The following is a 17,503-nucleotide window of genomic DNA, read 5'->3' as shown; positions in this document are numbered from 1 at the left end:
TATATGGTGAGTGGCAACTTACTTTCTCATAATATTGTTACATTCTATCCTGGATTTTCCATTGTTTGAGTACAGAAAGTTTTGCCATCTGTTTTACACTAACACCCATACAAGATCCATAAAGTGCTGCAGCTGAAACCTAATGACCCACAGCAGTGTTCTGAATTTGCTCTTCGATTTCTTGCATTTATCAAAGTTGGTGAAATGCGGGTATGCAATAGTCTATGGAACGAAGAGGCATGTTTCACACTACAGGGTGCAGTGAACACATGGAACTGCTGAATTTGGGGTACTGTTAAACTGTGTGTCATGCACAAAGAGCCATTGCACCCATATGTGTGACTATGTAGTGTAGATTGACAAGCACCATTGTTCTTGCCCGTTCTTCTTTGAAGAGAATATACCCAGTGGGCATGTCAGGTTTACTGTGTTGTCTGCATATTATAAAGACCTCCTTGTACAGGATATGAATCCTGATTTGGAAAAGTGCAACTGTGTGGAAACCTCTTTTTCATGCAAGATGGGCAATACCTAATGTCACTCACCCAGTGAAAGATCTGCTTAAGGAATCCTTCAAAGAACAGGTTATATCAAGATGTATGGCCTGCAAGGTCACCTGATATGAATAAGTGTGACTTTTGGTTCTGGGGATACTTGAAAGCATTTACAAGGGACATGCTCTGTCTCTGCCTGATATGAAGACCAATATATAGTTATATGTTTCTTATATTCCACCAGAACTGCTGCGAGCAACTGTTGATCACCTTGTTTTATGGATGCAGCATCTCATTGATTTCTGTGGTACTCATGTTAAACAAATTGTGTGTGTGTGTGTGTGTGTGTGTGTGTGTGTGTGTGTGTGTGTGTGTGTGTGTGTTTGTTTCTGAGGGAGACCCTGTTGGCCGCAAACTTACTTTTTGAAAATCTTTTTGTTGTGCCTATCTGCGACCCAGCATCTCTGCTATATGGTGAGCAGCAACTATCCTTTTCATATTATTGTCACATTCCATCCTGGATTTTACATTGTTTGAACTAGTTTTTTTCCAGCATAAGTCAGTCCCACATGTACCAAGTTTCACTGCCATTTGATAATTAAAGTCCACATGGACCTCGGAGAGTACCTGCACTTCAATTATAACCACCCAGTACTAGAATACCAACCTCAGCTGGGGCAGATGATTCGAAACATGAAGGTGCATTATGAGAAGAGAGTGAATGGAGCAGATTAAAGAAGAAAGCTACAGGATTACTGGTAATCTGAAGTAGTAATCAAATTGCTGGAAGATTGTGACTTTGTGTTGGTATCAGGAATGTAGTGGGGAAGACCAAGAGTGTAACTGCATGAGGCAGAAAGTGAGGCTTGGACCTACCTGTAGGATTATCATAGAGAAGGACATAGCTCTGATATAGGTCTCTGGGGAGACATGGGGAGCTCAGGATGAAGATTAATCTTCATTTAAAATCATCACAAAGAAGTAGTTAAAGGTTTGATTGAGGATTTGGTTCAGTTGTTCTAATCCTGGGTGGCATCTTATAGTGTATAAATAGGCCTCCAGCAGGTAGCAAGGAGTATTATATTTTGTGGACTAGAGTATTAGATTTTGTGGACTAAAATCTTAAATATTAGTTGCTTAACAGAGTGAGAAGAGTATTGTCAGTTTGTGAAGATCTAGAGATGTCATTAAACCTAGAGAAGTGTGTCAGGAGGAAAACTGTTTGTGAATTCAGTATAGTTATTCAGTTAGAGAAATTATAGGGATAGATTTATTGGTGTGAAATAGAAAGCATTTGTCAAAGTTATTCATTTGAAGAAATATTTCTACATCAGTGTTGTAATGACCAGTATACATAAAGTGGCTCAGTGAACAAAGGTTTTGAAATGAATGAGAGAGATGGTGGTTGAGTTCATGAGCAATGTTGATAGGGGTCCGTGACTCACATCGAGGTCATGAATGAAACTGATCCATGTGATAGGTTTGGGATAGTGGGTTGCAAGTAGGAATTCCTCTACATTACCTCTGAACAAACTGACAAAAAACAGACATTTGTTTTCAACTACCTGCCAACATACAAAGGCTTCACCATAATTGTCCATGGCTGCAGTTTTAATTTGTTTGTAGCTCTACGTTCAAAAGAGTAGTAGTAGCAACTGAGGATATTGTTAGTCATGGATTATCCAGTAACAGGTAGTGAATTTTGAGTGATCTTGCTGTTGAGAGACCTGGTATTCAGCAGTATCAAACTAATCAACAGTAGGAGTATTGGTATAGAGGCAGATAAGAGTAATTGTAACAAGCAGTGGACCAGTATAGAGACAGATAAGAGTAATTGTAACAAGCAGCAGACCAGTTTATTAAATGATGGAAAAGTAAAGAAGGAGGAAAGATTAGTGTTTTAATGTCCCACCAATGACAGATATCCATAGGGATGGAGCACAAGATCAGTTTTAGGAAGGCTGGGGAAGGAAATCAGTTTTGCCCTTTCAAAGGAACCGTCCTGACAACTGCCTTAAGCAGTTTTTGGGAATCACAGAAATCTTAAATCAGGAAAGCTGGATGGGGTTTGAACCATCATCCCCCCCCAAATATTAGTCCAGTGTACTAAACACAGTGCTACCTGCCTTGGTTCATGGAATAGTGTGCTAACCACTGTGAATATCAGTTTGTGGAAAAGTGGGCGATTAAGACATTTGTGTTTCTGGTGTAGGGAAGTAGGTTGTAGGCATAGGTAGAAGGTGATTGTGTGTGAGAGCAGAGATTCTTTCTGTGGTGGTGCAATAATTGACTACATTTTGATATCCTGTGTGATTATACTATTGGATATTGTGAATTAGGTAAAAATCTGGAGGCTCTTGATTGGAGAGAGTGAGGTTTGAGACATGCCCAAGAGATAGGATTTGCATTTGAGGAAAAAATTGTGGTTCGTGCTAGACTTGAAGTGGTGTCTCTACAGCAGGACTTTTATACAGATGTCAATGACAGCTAATGGATACCTTCCACTAGGTAGTCACTGTTTTTTTCATTATGGCAGTGAGGCATTTGTATGCAAGTAGATACTTGAGATAGTGCTTGTCTGAGGTGGGAATGGTAGTTCTTTCTGCGCTTTTGATATTTAGGAAACTGCGGAACTGTGAGCAGGATTCAGTGTTGGCTTTGGGTCTTACTGTACTCTATTTTGTAAATGGAAGAATTGATTTTACTATAGAGACTGGCTGAGTGAGAGTAAGTTTATGACATGTATAGTAGTGAGAGTAAGTTTATGACATGTTTAGTGTGATTAAAGTCTTTTGTAAGACTACTCTTTAGTAATTCTTATATCAGTTTATTTTGAGTCCTGGTAACTATTATGTGGGGCACCCTCGCTATGGTACTCTAACATGTTAACAGTGCAAGTATTGACAGCTACTAGAACATTATGGGAAATCCTGTGAAATCCACTGTTGTCATTACAGACAGTTGAATTTCTGATAGAGAATTTGAACTGAGTGTATTAGAAAATTTTTGTGTTGGCATTTGTGTTTTAGTTTCTATATTGGAGAGTGATAAGCTCTAACTGTAAGATAGTAAGTAGGAATTTGAGATTGTATAGCACTAGCATTTTATGAGGACACAAATTAGTTCATGGATGCTTGTGTGTTGTACTATTTTGTAGGACTAGGATAACATTTGCTATATTGACTGATGTAGCCTAAACAGATGTAGGAGTCTTTCTTTAGTATTTCACTTACATGGACTTCTCTCTGTCTAAGCAGTGATGTGTGGACAGTATCTGAGATGGGTTTGTGTGGAAATAGAAACAATTTCCTTGCCAGTACAGCACAAAGGAGCAATACGGGACAAGTAACAGGGTAATTGCTTGAAAGTTTCTTGGGCGTAACATCAGATGCTGTCATACACTCCTGGAAATTGAAATAAGAACACCGTGAATTCATTGTCCCAGGAAGGGGAAACTTTATTGACACATTCCTGGGGTCAGATACATCACATGATCACACTGACAGAACCACAGGCACTTAGACACAGGCAACAGAGCATGCACAATGTCGGCACTAGTACAATGTATATCGACCTTTCGCAGCAATGCAGGCTGCTATTCTCCCATGGAAACGGTCGTAGAGATGCTGGATGTATTCCTGTGGAACGGCTTGCCATGCCATTTCCACCTGGCGCCTCAGTTGGACCAGCGTTCGTGCTGGACGTGCAGACGGCGTGAGACGACACTTCATCCAGTCCCAAACATGCTCAATGGGGGACAGATCCGGAGATCTTGCTGGCCAGGGTAGTTGACTTCACCTTCTAGAGCACGTTGGGTGGCACGGGATACATGCGGACGTGCATTGTCCTGTTGGAACAGCAAGTTCCCTTGCCGGTCTAGGAATGGTAGAACGATGGGTTCGATGACGGTTTGGATGTACCGTGCACTATTCAGTGTCCCCTGGACGATCACCAGAAGCGTACGGCCAGTGTAGGAGATCGCTCCCCACACCATGATGCCGGGTGTTGGCCCTGTGTGCCTCGGTCGTATGCAGTCCTGATTGTGGCGCTCACCTGCACGGCACCAAACACGCATACGACCATCATTGGCACCAAGGCAGAAGCGACTCTCATCGCTGGAGACGACACGTCTCCATTCGTCCCTCCATTCACGCCTGTCGCGACACCACTGGAGGCGGGCTGTACGATGTTGGAGCGTGAACGGAAGACGGCCTAACGGTGTGCGGGACCGTAGCCCAGATTCATGGAGACGGTTGCGAATGGTCCTCGCCGATACCCCAGGAGCAACAGTGTCATTAAATTGCTGGGAAGTGGCGGTGCGGTCCCCTACGGCACTGCGTAGGATCCTACGGTCTTGGAGTGCATCCGTGCGTCGCTGCGGTCTGGTCCCAGGTCGACGGGCACGTGCACCTTCCGCCGACCACTGGTGACATCATCGATGTACAGTGGAGACCTCACGCCCCACGTGTTGAGCAATTCGGCGGTACGTCCACCCGGCCTCCCGCATGCCCACTATACGCCCTCGCTCAAAGTCCGACAACTGCATATACGGTTCACGTCGACGCTGTCGCGGCATGCTACCAGTGTTAAAGACTGCGATGGAGCTCCGTATGCCACGGCAAACTGGCTGACACTGACGGTGGTGGTGCACAAACGCTGCGCAGCTAGCGCCATTCGACGGCCAACACAGCGGTTCCTGGTGTGTCCGCTGTGCCGGGCGTGTGATCATTGCTTGTACAGCCCTCTCGCAGTGTCCGGAGCAAGTATGGTGGGTCTGATACACCGGTGTCAATGTGTTCTTTTTTCCATTTCCAGGAGTGTATAAACTGCACAATTTTCAAGCAACACAGTTGTCAGCATCTTCATGTGTAACTAAAGATGATGAGCAACAACAACATCATCTGAAGTTACACATGAGAATCTCTGAAGGAGTAATAGTTGGGAAAGATTTCTAGCACTGTGACAGGGAAAGTGTTTGGGAAAGCGGGTGGACAATTTGTGCTCCTAAGGTAAGAAAGGAAGTTCTTGACAAGCCCGCAAAGCAAGCTTGCTTACTGCAAAGTCAAGAAATGAATAAGTTTGAAAGAATTGTAATTAAGGAAAAAAAAATAATGGCAATATGAAATAAAATAAGTGCACTATAGTAATTGTGACCCTCAGTCTGTGATGTAATGCAGCTCTCCATACTTGTCTACAGAGTTCATACTTCTTCATCTCAGTATAGCTACTATACCGTACATCCATTTGCACTTACTTACTATATTCAAATCCTGGTCTCCTTCTTCAATTTTTTACTGTCAACATTTCAGACAGACAATTCCTTGATGCCTCAGGATATATCCTATCAACTGCTCCCTTCTTTATTCAGATTGTGCCATAATTTTTTCACAGTTCAGTTCAGTACCACCTCATTAATTATTCAGTCTACTCATTTAACCTCTAATCAAACAATATAAAATGCAGGATGGAATGTAACAGTATTATGAAAAGGAAAGTCACCACTCACCACGTAGCGGAGATGCTGAGTCTCAGATAGACACAACAAAAAGACAAGTACAGCTTTTGACCTTTGTCAAAAATACGCAACAGACACAACACACTCACTCATTGAAATACAACTCATGCACATATATCTGCAGTTTCAGGCCACTGTAGAAACCTCTTAACACTCTTCTGTAGCACCATGTTTCAAATACTTCTATTCTCTTCCTATATGAACTATTTGTAATTTATTTGCATGAAACATGTAATTACATTCGTAGCAATTGGTAGTACAATGAATACAACAGTATACAATCTAATTTTATTTTGGAATAAATACTAAACCATATAGTTTAAATTATTTTACTAAATAATACACAAAATTTTAGTTTCTATGGCAGGCTATAGTAGCACTGCTCAGTGAGCTATGATTTTAGACGTTTTTTTGAATTTTTCACCACTTAACAGCTTCAATTCCTTATATAATAAATTAAAATATTTTGCTCCTTTAATGTATGGACTGTTTTCAGTCTTTTTCACTCTACTGTTTACCATAAGATAATTTTGTACTTGGCTATTGTTATGTTCATGAATATCTGCATTACAGCATGTATATATCATGTCTTCTATAGCTAGTGCTATTTATTCAAATGTACACATAAAAAAGATAGTCATAATTTTAAAACCTATATACAACCTCTTGTATGATGTTCTAGTATTTTTTTTGCCTAATATTCTCAGAGCTGTTTTCTGCAATTTAAATATTCTGCCTACATGAGTTTTGAAAGCCCCATCCTATAATACAACACCAATGGCCCTATGCAAGAAAGGGGTGCATTAAACATAATCCTCATTCTTTGGATGTTGACATATGGAGCTATTCTTTATAAAACACGTAAGCTAGATGTAAGTCTTACACACACATTGTCAATTTGTTGTGTCCATTTATGCATATACCTAAGAATTTGCACCCACTACAGATTTTCCCTGTTAATATGCCTTCAAAATCATAATATTTTTGCAAATTATGAAATTTTATTTGTATTTTGTAAGTTGGCTTTTAGATTGTCATTTTTCAAACCTAGACTTTCCCATATCTATAAATAATTTTACCACTATACCAAGATTAAACATATTATTCCTTAAACAAAGGCCTGAAGTATCATTTGCATACATTGTAATGAAGGTACCATTTTTAAGTGTACTTTTGAAGACATTGACATTGCATACAAAAAGGAAGAGACCAGTTATCAATCCCTGATGCACACTGAATTTAATAATCCTAACCCTTGAAGTGTAACTTTTTAATGTTTCTCCATTTTTAAATAGGATGTAATAAGATGCTAACGTTTTGCACTGTTGCCAAATTTGACAGGACTACCTTATGATCAGCCTTATCAGAACTGTTTATAGCTTTAGGAAAACTCCAGCTATTTACAAGCATTTATCGATGTTATCAAGAACTTTCAGCATAAATTGTAGTGCTGCTGTCATGGTGCTGTGACCACTCATAAAGCAGTGCTGAAAATCTTCCAGGAGTCTGTGCATATTATGATGTTCTAGTCTATATTTCAGAATTATTTTTTACATTAACTTAATAAAGACAGAAGTTAAGTGGAATGGTCTGTACTTTATACTAGCTGTTTATCACCTTTTTTGCAGAAAAGTTTAACAATGACTAATTTTAAGTGTATCAGGGAACATTCCTTCTTTTAAGGCACTATTAGATGCATCAAAGGCTATACTAGATTGTATTGGCATTGTTTAAGTCAAAATGGAGAAATTTCAACACATTTTTATTTTTACCGTATCTGATGAGCTGCAAAATATCCTAGAGCTCTACTTCAGGAAGTTGATCAGGTTCAGATTTGACCTCAGTGTGATTTCAAACATGTACTTTATTTGTAGTATAAAAGTTAGTTTCTACAATTGCTATGAAGTAGTCATTAAAAATGTTCCTTGTCTCTGAGGACTGGTGAAAATATTGTTATTAGATATCTGTTTGTTGATTTTACTTTTCAGTTTTGTTTTATTGTCTCTATTTTGTTTACTGTGGTCTAGCAGGTCATTCAGATATAATCTGAGTTCACTATTTTTAATTTAATCTTTTAAGCCTTCAATCTTTTGACTTGCATGCAAGACTGGAATTTACATTGTCTGTATTTGTCTTTTGGCTTTCTTTGTATCACATATTTCTTCCAATTTTTCTATCAGTTCTCTAGTAAACTTATCAAATTCTACAGGTCTTAACTGTAGCATCTTATTCTTATTTATATTTATCTTTCTGATAGTAACAGCCTTGTTTAGATGAAAAGATAATGTATTTAGGAAGGCATCCCATTTATTATTTACTCCATAGGCTCGTAATACTAAATGCTGATTTCTGACTAAGCCTCTCTCTTAGTTTGGCAATGTTGATAACAGAGAGAGTTCTTTTGTATTCACAAATTTTCTTTGGTTTTATACAAGGACCTCAATTTGGCACTAATAGTTGGTCTAGGTGGTGAGAGATGTGACCATTTATAACAACAGCTGTAGTAATATTCTACTGGTACATCTAATAACAGATCTTTTGCACCATAGGGATAGATTGTCTTTAAAGCAAATCAAGGGAATTCAGAAATAATTCAAAATTTACATTTGGTGATCTACACAATGCTAAGATAAAGCACACAACAGATGTGAATTTTTTCTTAATAGCAATAAGTTCACAGTGCAAATCAGAAGAATATTTTTTTCCCAAGGTATATTTTCAGAAGATTCTATTAAGTTATTTGTTCTAAGATATATTGCCTCTCCTCTGTCTTTATGGTCAGTGTGAGAGTAAAAACCAGATAAGTAGTAATTCTGGATTTTAAACAAGTGTATGTTATTGCAGATTTTTGATTTTCACTGACAATGAGTATGTGGGGCGCCATATCTGTATGATAGTGCTCAAAAACATTTATCTCATTACACAGTCCATGTACATTTTAATGTAGAAAAGAAAGATACATTTTGCGCATTTTCATCCACTCTTCTGCTTACTAGTTCCCCTTATTTTTTAGCAAAGCTGCACTCCAGACAAATACTTTCAGAAAAGAAGTGCTTAATCAGGGTTTAAAATATTATCTTTTTCAGAAATTTTTTTCTTGCTATTGCAAGTCTACATTCTAAATCCTCTCTGGTTCTGCAATCATCACGTATTTTGCTCCACAAATAGCAAAACTCTTTCTCTAGTTTTAATGGCTCATTTCCTGATCTAATTTCCTCAGTGTAACCTCATTCATGCCAGTACCCTTGTTTACCTTTCAAGACATTATTTGTTCAGTTGTTGTTCATGTTGTATATTAATGATCTTTCAAACAATATTAATCACATCAGAATTTTTAAGGCTGATGCAGTTATCTATGATGGAGTACTACCTGAAAAAGCTGCACAAACATTCAATCAGGTCTTGATACAGTTTCAAAGTGGTTCTTTAAGTGTTGAGTAAAGTAAAACTGTGCACTTCACAAAACCCCGGAGTAGTAGTATACTACGACTGCGCCACCAATAAGTCTTATTTAGAATCAGTCAAAAAATATAAATATCTATATGTTATAATTTTTGGAAATATGAAACAGCAAACAGGTAATGTTGATCATAGAAGGATTCCAGAAAGGTTCCCTGAAGCGCCTCTGACACTACTTCTATATCTGTTGATGACTCTCTATCCAAGATAACATGTTGTGTCCACCTTATATAGAAATCCTCACATCAGTCACAGACTTCATTTGATACTTCATATAATCATACTTTTATTAATAAATGTTCATTCAGAATTGAGTCAAATATTCTTTTGGAAATCAGTAAGTATTACATATAGATGTCCCTTTGATCCATGGCTTTCAGAATGTCACTTGAGAAAAATACAAGTTGAGCTCCACATCACATATGTTTACACAATCCATGATGGTTTTCAAACTTCTGTTTTCTCTCTCTGCTGTTTCATTAGCTGCATGTTTTCACCTTTACTTTATTTTCAAAAGCTTTTTATAAATTTTCGAGTGGTGTAAATGTTGATATGTCTTTTTTTAACCTACTCTCTCATTCAGTATTTCCTCACATGTCTCTGCAGTTTCACAAACTCAAATTTAATTTCCCTATTTTTTCATTCTTATGTAAACAATTGTGTCAGTATTTTGCAAAAATGGTATATTAAACCGATTGTTGAGTAATATTCATATCTGTCAGCATCTGCCTTCCTCGGAATTATAATTATTACATTCTTCTTGAAGTCTGAGAATATTTCACCTGTCTCATATATGTTGCATGCTAGGTGGAATAATTTTGGCGTGACTGGCTCTCTCAGAAATCTCAATAATTCTGAGAGAATGTTATCTCCTTCAAGGTGTAAAGGGACACCCTTCTCTGGCATTACTTTTCCTTAACAGAAGTAGTTGATATAAAACATAATTACAATTTTTTAAACAGTTTAATATAATCTCAGCTATTTTTCTTAAAGAACTTCATATGATTTTGTAGATAATGTGGTATATTTCAGGCTATAATCCATAAAAAGAAAAGCTACGGTCGCAGGTTCGAATCCTGCCTTGGGCATGGATGTGTGTGATCTCCTTAGGTTAGTTAGGTATAAGTAGTTCTAAGTCTAGGGGACTGATGACCTCAGATGTTAAGTCCCCTAGTGCTCAGAGCAATTTTTGAACCATAAAAAGAAATTACTCTATTTTCATTGTTACAATCAATATGTACTAGCTCTGTATGTACTGTTAAAATTACTTTTTTGTTTTTTTTAAGAAATGTTTCAAATTATGAAATATTTGTCACATTTAAAATTCCTATTGTTAATAGCACAAACTGATGATATTTATTATGTTTACTTCTGAATTCACTTATAAAATAATGATGGTGAAGATTCATTTGTTTAGAAAATTTGTAAGCTCTTTGGAATACTGTTAGTACCACAGAATGGATTAGTAATGGGCATGCCTCTGTTGTGATCGGATGTGTTTTTATTTTTGGCAATAACAATATAATTTCCAGTTTTGTTGAAGTAGAAGCTGAAAAGAGAGTGTGATACAGAAAAATGTGAGAGAATAAAAATTACAGAAAAAGAAATTACTGCTCAGGCAATACTTAAACATTATTTACATCAATTGGTACAATAAGAACCTACAATGTCAAAAATTACAGCTTCAATAGTCAGCCCCTAGTCATGAAGAACTGGAGCCAACAACAAGAAAAGAAGGTAAGTAAAAAGTTTATGTAAATCTTACTCCTCTCAAAACTTATTAAAAGTGTTAATTATGAAGTCAGTGACAGGCAACAAATAATGTGAGGGAGGGGTATATTACAAGTGGTGGCATCATCCAGGATCAATTGACTGATAATGAAGTTTTGTCTGTCGCAGAAGAAGGGAGAGTGGAATGTGTGATTTGTAGTTTATGTATGAATGGATTTCTGATCACTCAAAGAAAGAAGAACAAAAGCTGCCCAACAAAGTAGTATCAACAGTGATGATGTACTACCAACAATGGCAGACTGGATCAAATGAAAGAAGACTTCACAAATATTATGAGGGACATCAAAAGGAAACATAAGTACAAACTGATAAGTACAAACTATTTGTGAAATTAATTTGTTATTTGTCTTGTGTGCTTGTTAAAAAAAATGAATAGAGATGAGGGCAGGTATGATGTAGAAGTGAAAGCTGTGGGACCCAGTCAGGACATGTTTGAGCTGAGTGAAAGTGTAGTCAGCAAATAAACTGTAAAAACTGATATTTAGCACATAATTTTGGCAAAACTAGAGGAAATGAAAGCAGATAACAATAGCAAATTTAGTGGCATTAATGATGAGTTAACTGAAATAAGAACAGATGTTGTTGTTGTTGTGGTCTTCAGTCCTGAGACTGGTTTGATGCAGCTCTCCATGCTACTCTATCCTGTGCAAGCTGCTTCATCTCCCAGTATGTACTGCAGCCTACATCCTTCTGAATCTGCTTAGTGTATTCATCTCTTGGTCTCCCTCTATGATTTTTATCCTTCTCGTTGCCCTCTAATACTAAATTGGTGATCCCTTGATGCCCCAGAACATGTCCTACCAACCGATCCCTTCTTCTAGTCAAGTTGTGCCACAAACTCCTCTTCTCCCCAATTCTATTCAATACCTCCTCATTAGCGGGCATCAATGGGAAATGTAAAGAGTAAAAAGGTGGTTTACTTTTGAAAAAGTTCTCTGATAAAATTACAGAAAGGCTAAATTCTTATACCTATTCCACGGATAATTTGGGGCCAAGGCTTCCAAATAATACAAGTTATTCCAACATGTTATGTTGATTTATTGTTATGTGACTGAAGGCCATAATTATAGAGTCAGTAAATACATGACTGTAGTTCTTTGTATTAACTGTCGTATATTTACTACTTGGCTTCCTAGTAAATCTCAGTCCATAAGTCCTTAATTTTTTTGAAATATTTCCAATGCCTAAGAAACTTAAACATGGCTGCTCCAAACATTAAACTATGACAAATAGGTTAAACTCTAATTACGTATTCTGAAAAAAACTTGTGCAGTAGGCACGTTACTCAAATTAAAAGAGCAACCAAATTGCAGTTTACAGCTAGATTCTATCCACAATATTTTGGATATTGTGTTGTCAGCTCCGCAGAGAAAATTCGCAGGCTTAGTCCTAAGGGGGATGCCGCTACAAACTCATTATCATCAGAACATCTATGCTGTGTGTCACTAGTTTCTTAACATGTTCTCCAAGCTAGAAAGAAACTGAAATGACTCTAGGTAGCAACACATGGTGCTGCTGTTCAATTACAATTACAGATAACAGTGATACACAATTATCTTACATGATAACCATGAAAATAAATAGTAAAATTGGTTTTGAAGCTCTTATAAACCATGTATTATACAATTTAGTGGCAAAACTAGTCCACTGTGTTGCTAATTAATAGTTTACACCATCCCATACATCTATACAGTTTAATGCAGGTACTGCTTTGCCTTCACCTCTCTCATATACAAAAAGCCTGTGCTGTCACATTGAGAGTGTATCATTTCGCTACTTAGTCATTATAGTTGCATGGCAGCTGAAACTCGGGCACAACTTGCTCAGGTTATTTAACTAAGCTGCTTACAGTAATCCTTATAGTATATGAACTATATGGTAATCCCGAGAAAAACTAAAGCTAGAGGAGTAGAATCAGTGTAAGGCAACTTTTCAGTTAACATACACTCCTGGAAATTGAAATAAGAACACCGTGAATTCATTGTCCCAGGAAGGGGAAACTATTGACACATTCCTGGGGTCAGATACCACACATGATCACACTGACAGAACCACAGGCACATAGACACAGGCAACAGAGCATGCACAATGTCGGCACTAGTACAGTGTATATCCACCTTTCGCAGCAATGCAGGCTGCTATTCTCCCATGGAGACGATCGTAGAGATGCTGGATGTAGTCCTGTGGAACGGCTTGCCATGCCATTTCCACCTGGCATCTCAGTTGAACCAGCGTTCATGTTGGACGTGCAGACCACGTGAGACGACGCTTCATCCAGTCCCAAACATGCTCAATGGGGGACAGATCCGGAGATCTTGCTGGCCAGGGTAGTTGACTTACACCTTCTAGAGCACGTTGGGTGGCACGGGATACATGCGGACGTGCATTGTCTTGTTGGAACAGCAAGTTCCCTTGCCGGTCTAGGAATGGTAGAACGATGGCTTCGATGACGGTTTGGATGTACCGTGCACTATTCAGTGTCCCCTCGACGATCACCAGAGGTGTACGGCCAGTGTAGGAGATCACTCCCCACACCATGATGCCAGGTGTTGGCCCTGTGTGCCTCGGTTGTATGCAGTCCTGATTGTGGCGCTCACCTGCACGGCGCCAAACACGCATACGACCATCATTGGCACCAAGGCAGAAGCGACTCTCATCACTGAAGACGACACGTCTCCATTCGTCCCTCCATTCACGCCTGTCGCGACACCACTGGAAGCGGGCTGCACGATGTTGTGGCGTGAGCGGAAGATGGCCTAATGGTGTGCGGGACCATAGCCCAGCTTCATGGAGACGGTTGCGAATGGTCCTCGCCGATACCCCAGGAGCAACAGTGTCCCTAATTTGCTGGGAAGTGGCGGTGCGGTCCCCTACGGCACTGCGTAGGATCCTACGGTCTTGGCGTGCATCCGTGCGTCGCTGCGGTCCGGTCCCAGGTCAACGGGCACGTGCACCTTCCGCCGACCACTGGAGACAACATCGATGTACTGAGGAGACCTCACGCCCCATGTGTTGAGCAATTCGGTGGTACGTCCACCCGGCCTCCCGCATGCCCACTATACGCCCTCGCTCAAAGTCCGTCAACTGCACATACGGTTCACGTCCACGCTGTCGTGGCATGCTACCAGTGTTAAAGACTGTGATGGAGCTCCGTATGCCACGGAAAACTGACTGACACTGACGGCGGCGGTGCACAAATGCTGCGCAGCTAGTGCCATTCGACGGCCAACACCGCGGTTCCTGGTGTGTCCGCTGTGCCGTGCGTGTGATCATTGCTTGTACAGCCCTCTCTCAGTGTCCAGAGCAAGTATGGTGGGTCTGACACACCGGTGTCAATGTGTTCTTTTTTCCATTTCCAGGAGTGTATATTTTTATTAGTGTCAATCATTAATATGCACAGTGGTGTGATCCCTGCTGATCTGTTCTTATTCATGAGTGACAAGTCAGTCAATAGATGAAAGCAGACGGTCATCTTCACAGTTGAGGGTTGTTGGACAATTGTCATGAGAGTGCACCTCATGGCTAGTTCAGGTAAATACAATCGAATTCATACTCAGCTTATATTGAAATTGCAACCTAGTTGTGCTGATAGCTTAAGAGAGGGTGTGATGATATCACAATGGGAGCTACTGAACAGCAGACTACTACCAGCCAAAGTAAGGAGTGAGTGCATGGTCATATCAGACTAAGGAAACAGTTGATGTAATATGCATAGGTTACAGTGTGCTGTTCCCGACAGGAAAGAAAATGGGTGACTGTAGTGCAGTCACAACTACTCATAGGCACAGGGGTACAGTAATTTCTGCCAACATAATGGTTGACTTTCACAGCTGGAACTGTCTGTTCAAATTGTTAAATCCAAACACAATCAGTTGTTTGTTCTAATACAATGTTGCAAATCAATGTATTTGTTGGTTTTCACTAATAGCCAAAAAGTTGTGGGTCTGCCAGGTAATGTGCTTCTGCATGGTTGTGCATACAACAGGAAAAGCAAACAATTGATACCATTCAAGTTTGCAGGTGGTGCAAGTGATTGGTAGGTTTACCCATACAGTGAAGTCTATCATGAGGTCTAGCAGCAGCATAGTAATAGGAGAGGTAAGGCTTCTGAATGGGACAGATCATTTGTAGGGGTGCTATAATTCGAGCAGTAACATTGGTCAAAATACATATGAACAGATCAGCAGGCACGAGAGTGGCTCTAAGTTTATGTTGTATCCCTGTCTGGATAGTTGTTGTAGTGTATTCACATGTAATTGAGCTGCATAGGAGTTGTAAAATATGTTCCGGAAGGCTTGAGTTATTTCTAACATGGCTGTCAGATTGTATAAGTCCTCATGTAATGTAGATAAGTATCAATGGCATTTTTAGATTTTCCATATTGCTTTGTTAATTCAGTGGCAGCCACCCTAATCTGTTGAGTGTTGGTGATTAGATCATCCTCTAAATGCATTAGTTGTGCATGTTGGTGGTTAAGGATGCCATGGCTGTTAACAAAAAGTAAAGTGAATAGTGGATGACTGCATTCCATCAGTCAGTGTCTTAATGATTGGGATTCTGAGTACAGTTTTGAGTATCAGTTCCCCTTTCTCTTTACTTGGTGTTGTGGAGATGCTAGGTAACTATTTACCTATATTAGTAACCACTTTGATTATATCTTGTAAGGTCTGTAGGACTTACAGTGGACTCACATTCTAACAGTTTTTTGTCTATACACTGTGAGTTTACTTCCTCCTTTTGGAAAAGCAATAGCTTGATCTCTATAAGAATTAGGGCATGTTGAGGCATACACAGTAAATTGTTAAGTCATTTAAATGAGACCTCAGATCAGGAAGTCTGGACATAGAAAGGTGTTATCATGATGATGGTGGTTAGCAAAATAAGTAGAGTATGCCACCTCCTTCTGGTGTGTAGGTACAGAACATAGAAACCCACACAGTGGTTGTCAGTAATGCACCATAGGTGGTCAGTTTGGTGAATAGGCACACAGCAAGGGCCTACTCTCAATGATGGCAGTAGTAGACACAACTACCTAGAAGATCAGTATTTACAACAGTAGAAGAAATGTTTAATTCACATCATCTGTGCCAGCAACAAAAAGGGATAATCAATTACCTAAGCACTTTGGTAGGTGTGCCGAACAATAGACAAACAATAATTTATAGCTGCAGTCACCCATTGATATGCACTAAGTTCTCTGAAACAATTTAGAAATGAAATTTTGGCTCAGAGGGGGTGGTTGGAACTGAGGCATTGTCAGTTTGAAACTGCTGATGAAAGCTGGTTCATGGGTTTCCTGTTAAAGTGCTGGTTGTAAGAGGACACTTGATTTCAGCAAGACCTGAATTTGCCAGCAGTAAATCCTGGTTGTTGTGATAACTGAGAATCAGTGTATGTGATCTGAGATTCTTACAGGTGAAAGCTCAATTTTCTGCATTACTTTTTGGTATGAAAGATAGTAACATACGAAGCAGGTGTCTGCAACATAACTTCAGTGAAAGATTAATTCTGACCTGTTTTGCACTAGGCTTAGGGAAAGGCAAATTGCGAAGTTATGAATTTATATGTGGAGATCTTTACAGGTAAGAAGAGGGGAGGTTTCCTTTTCCTCCTCCTCCTCCTCCTCCTCCTCCTCCTCTCTCTCTCTCTCTCTCTCTCTCTCTCTCTCTCTCTCTCTCTCTCTCCCCGTCCTTCCCTCCCTCTCTCTCTCTCTTTATCTCTGTCTACCCCTCCCTCCATTTCTTCCCCCTCTCTCTTTTTATTTTATTTTATTGTTTTTAATTTAAAATAGACTGTGTCAGAAGACAGCATGTATAAAATAATAATGGGCAGCTGGATGAACAGAGCGATACTATAGGACCGGAAAGAAGCCATCATTATTCCAGTACATAAGAAGATTGGCAAAGTGGTACTGGACAATTGCAGAGGGATCTCACTACTGAACAGTGTGTACAAGACATTCTGTAGACTTTTGACAGTAGGGTGGAACAGCAGCTCAAATCAGACCTTAACAACTATCAGGCTTGTCCCCAAAAAGGGAGAAACTGTACCATATAGGTTTTTGGACACAAAAGGATATTAGTAAACCATTACAAGAAACATGAAAACACTGTAGTGACCTTTGTGGGCTTAACCAAAGTTTGTGATTCTTAGACTGAAGTGTATTGTTGAATGTCCTCCACGCCAGAGAACCAGACACAGTAACCCAGTTCAGTATCAGAAAGCTTTGAAAACAAGAATGGAA

The 17,503-nt window shown here is 39.4% G+C and overlaps 1 protein-coding gene across 1 annotated transcript in view; it reads left to right on the top strand.

The window, feature by feature from the left end:
• The window catches only part of LOC126336283 (trans-Golgi network integral membrane protein 2-like), a 185,865-nt gene that overhangs the window by 155,452 nt on the left and 12,910 nt on the right, over positions 1 to 17,503 (top strand). The gene's annotated exons all lie outside the window — the stretch shown is intronic.

Source organism: Schistocerca gregaria, chromosome 2, assembly GCF_023897955.1.
Source record: "Schistocerca gregaria isolate iqSchGreg1 chromosome 2, iqSchGreg1.2, whole genome shotgun sequence".
In the NCBI taxonomy this organism is placed as follows: Eukaryota; Metazoa; Arthropoda; class Insecta; order Orthoptera; family Acrididae; genus Schistocerca; species Schistocerca gregaria.
The sequence above is the reverse complement of the archived record's forward strand: the minus strand, read 5'-3'. Positions and strand labels throughout refer to the sequence as shown.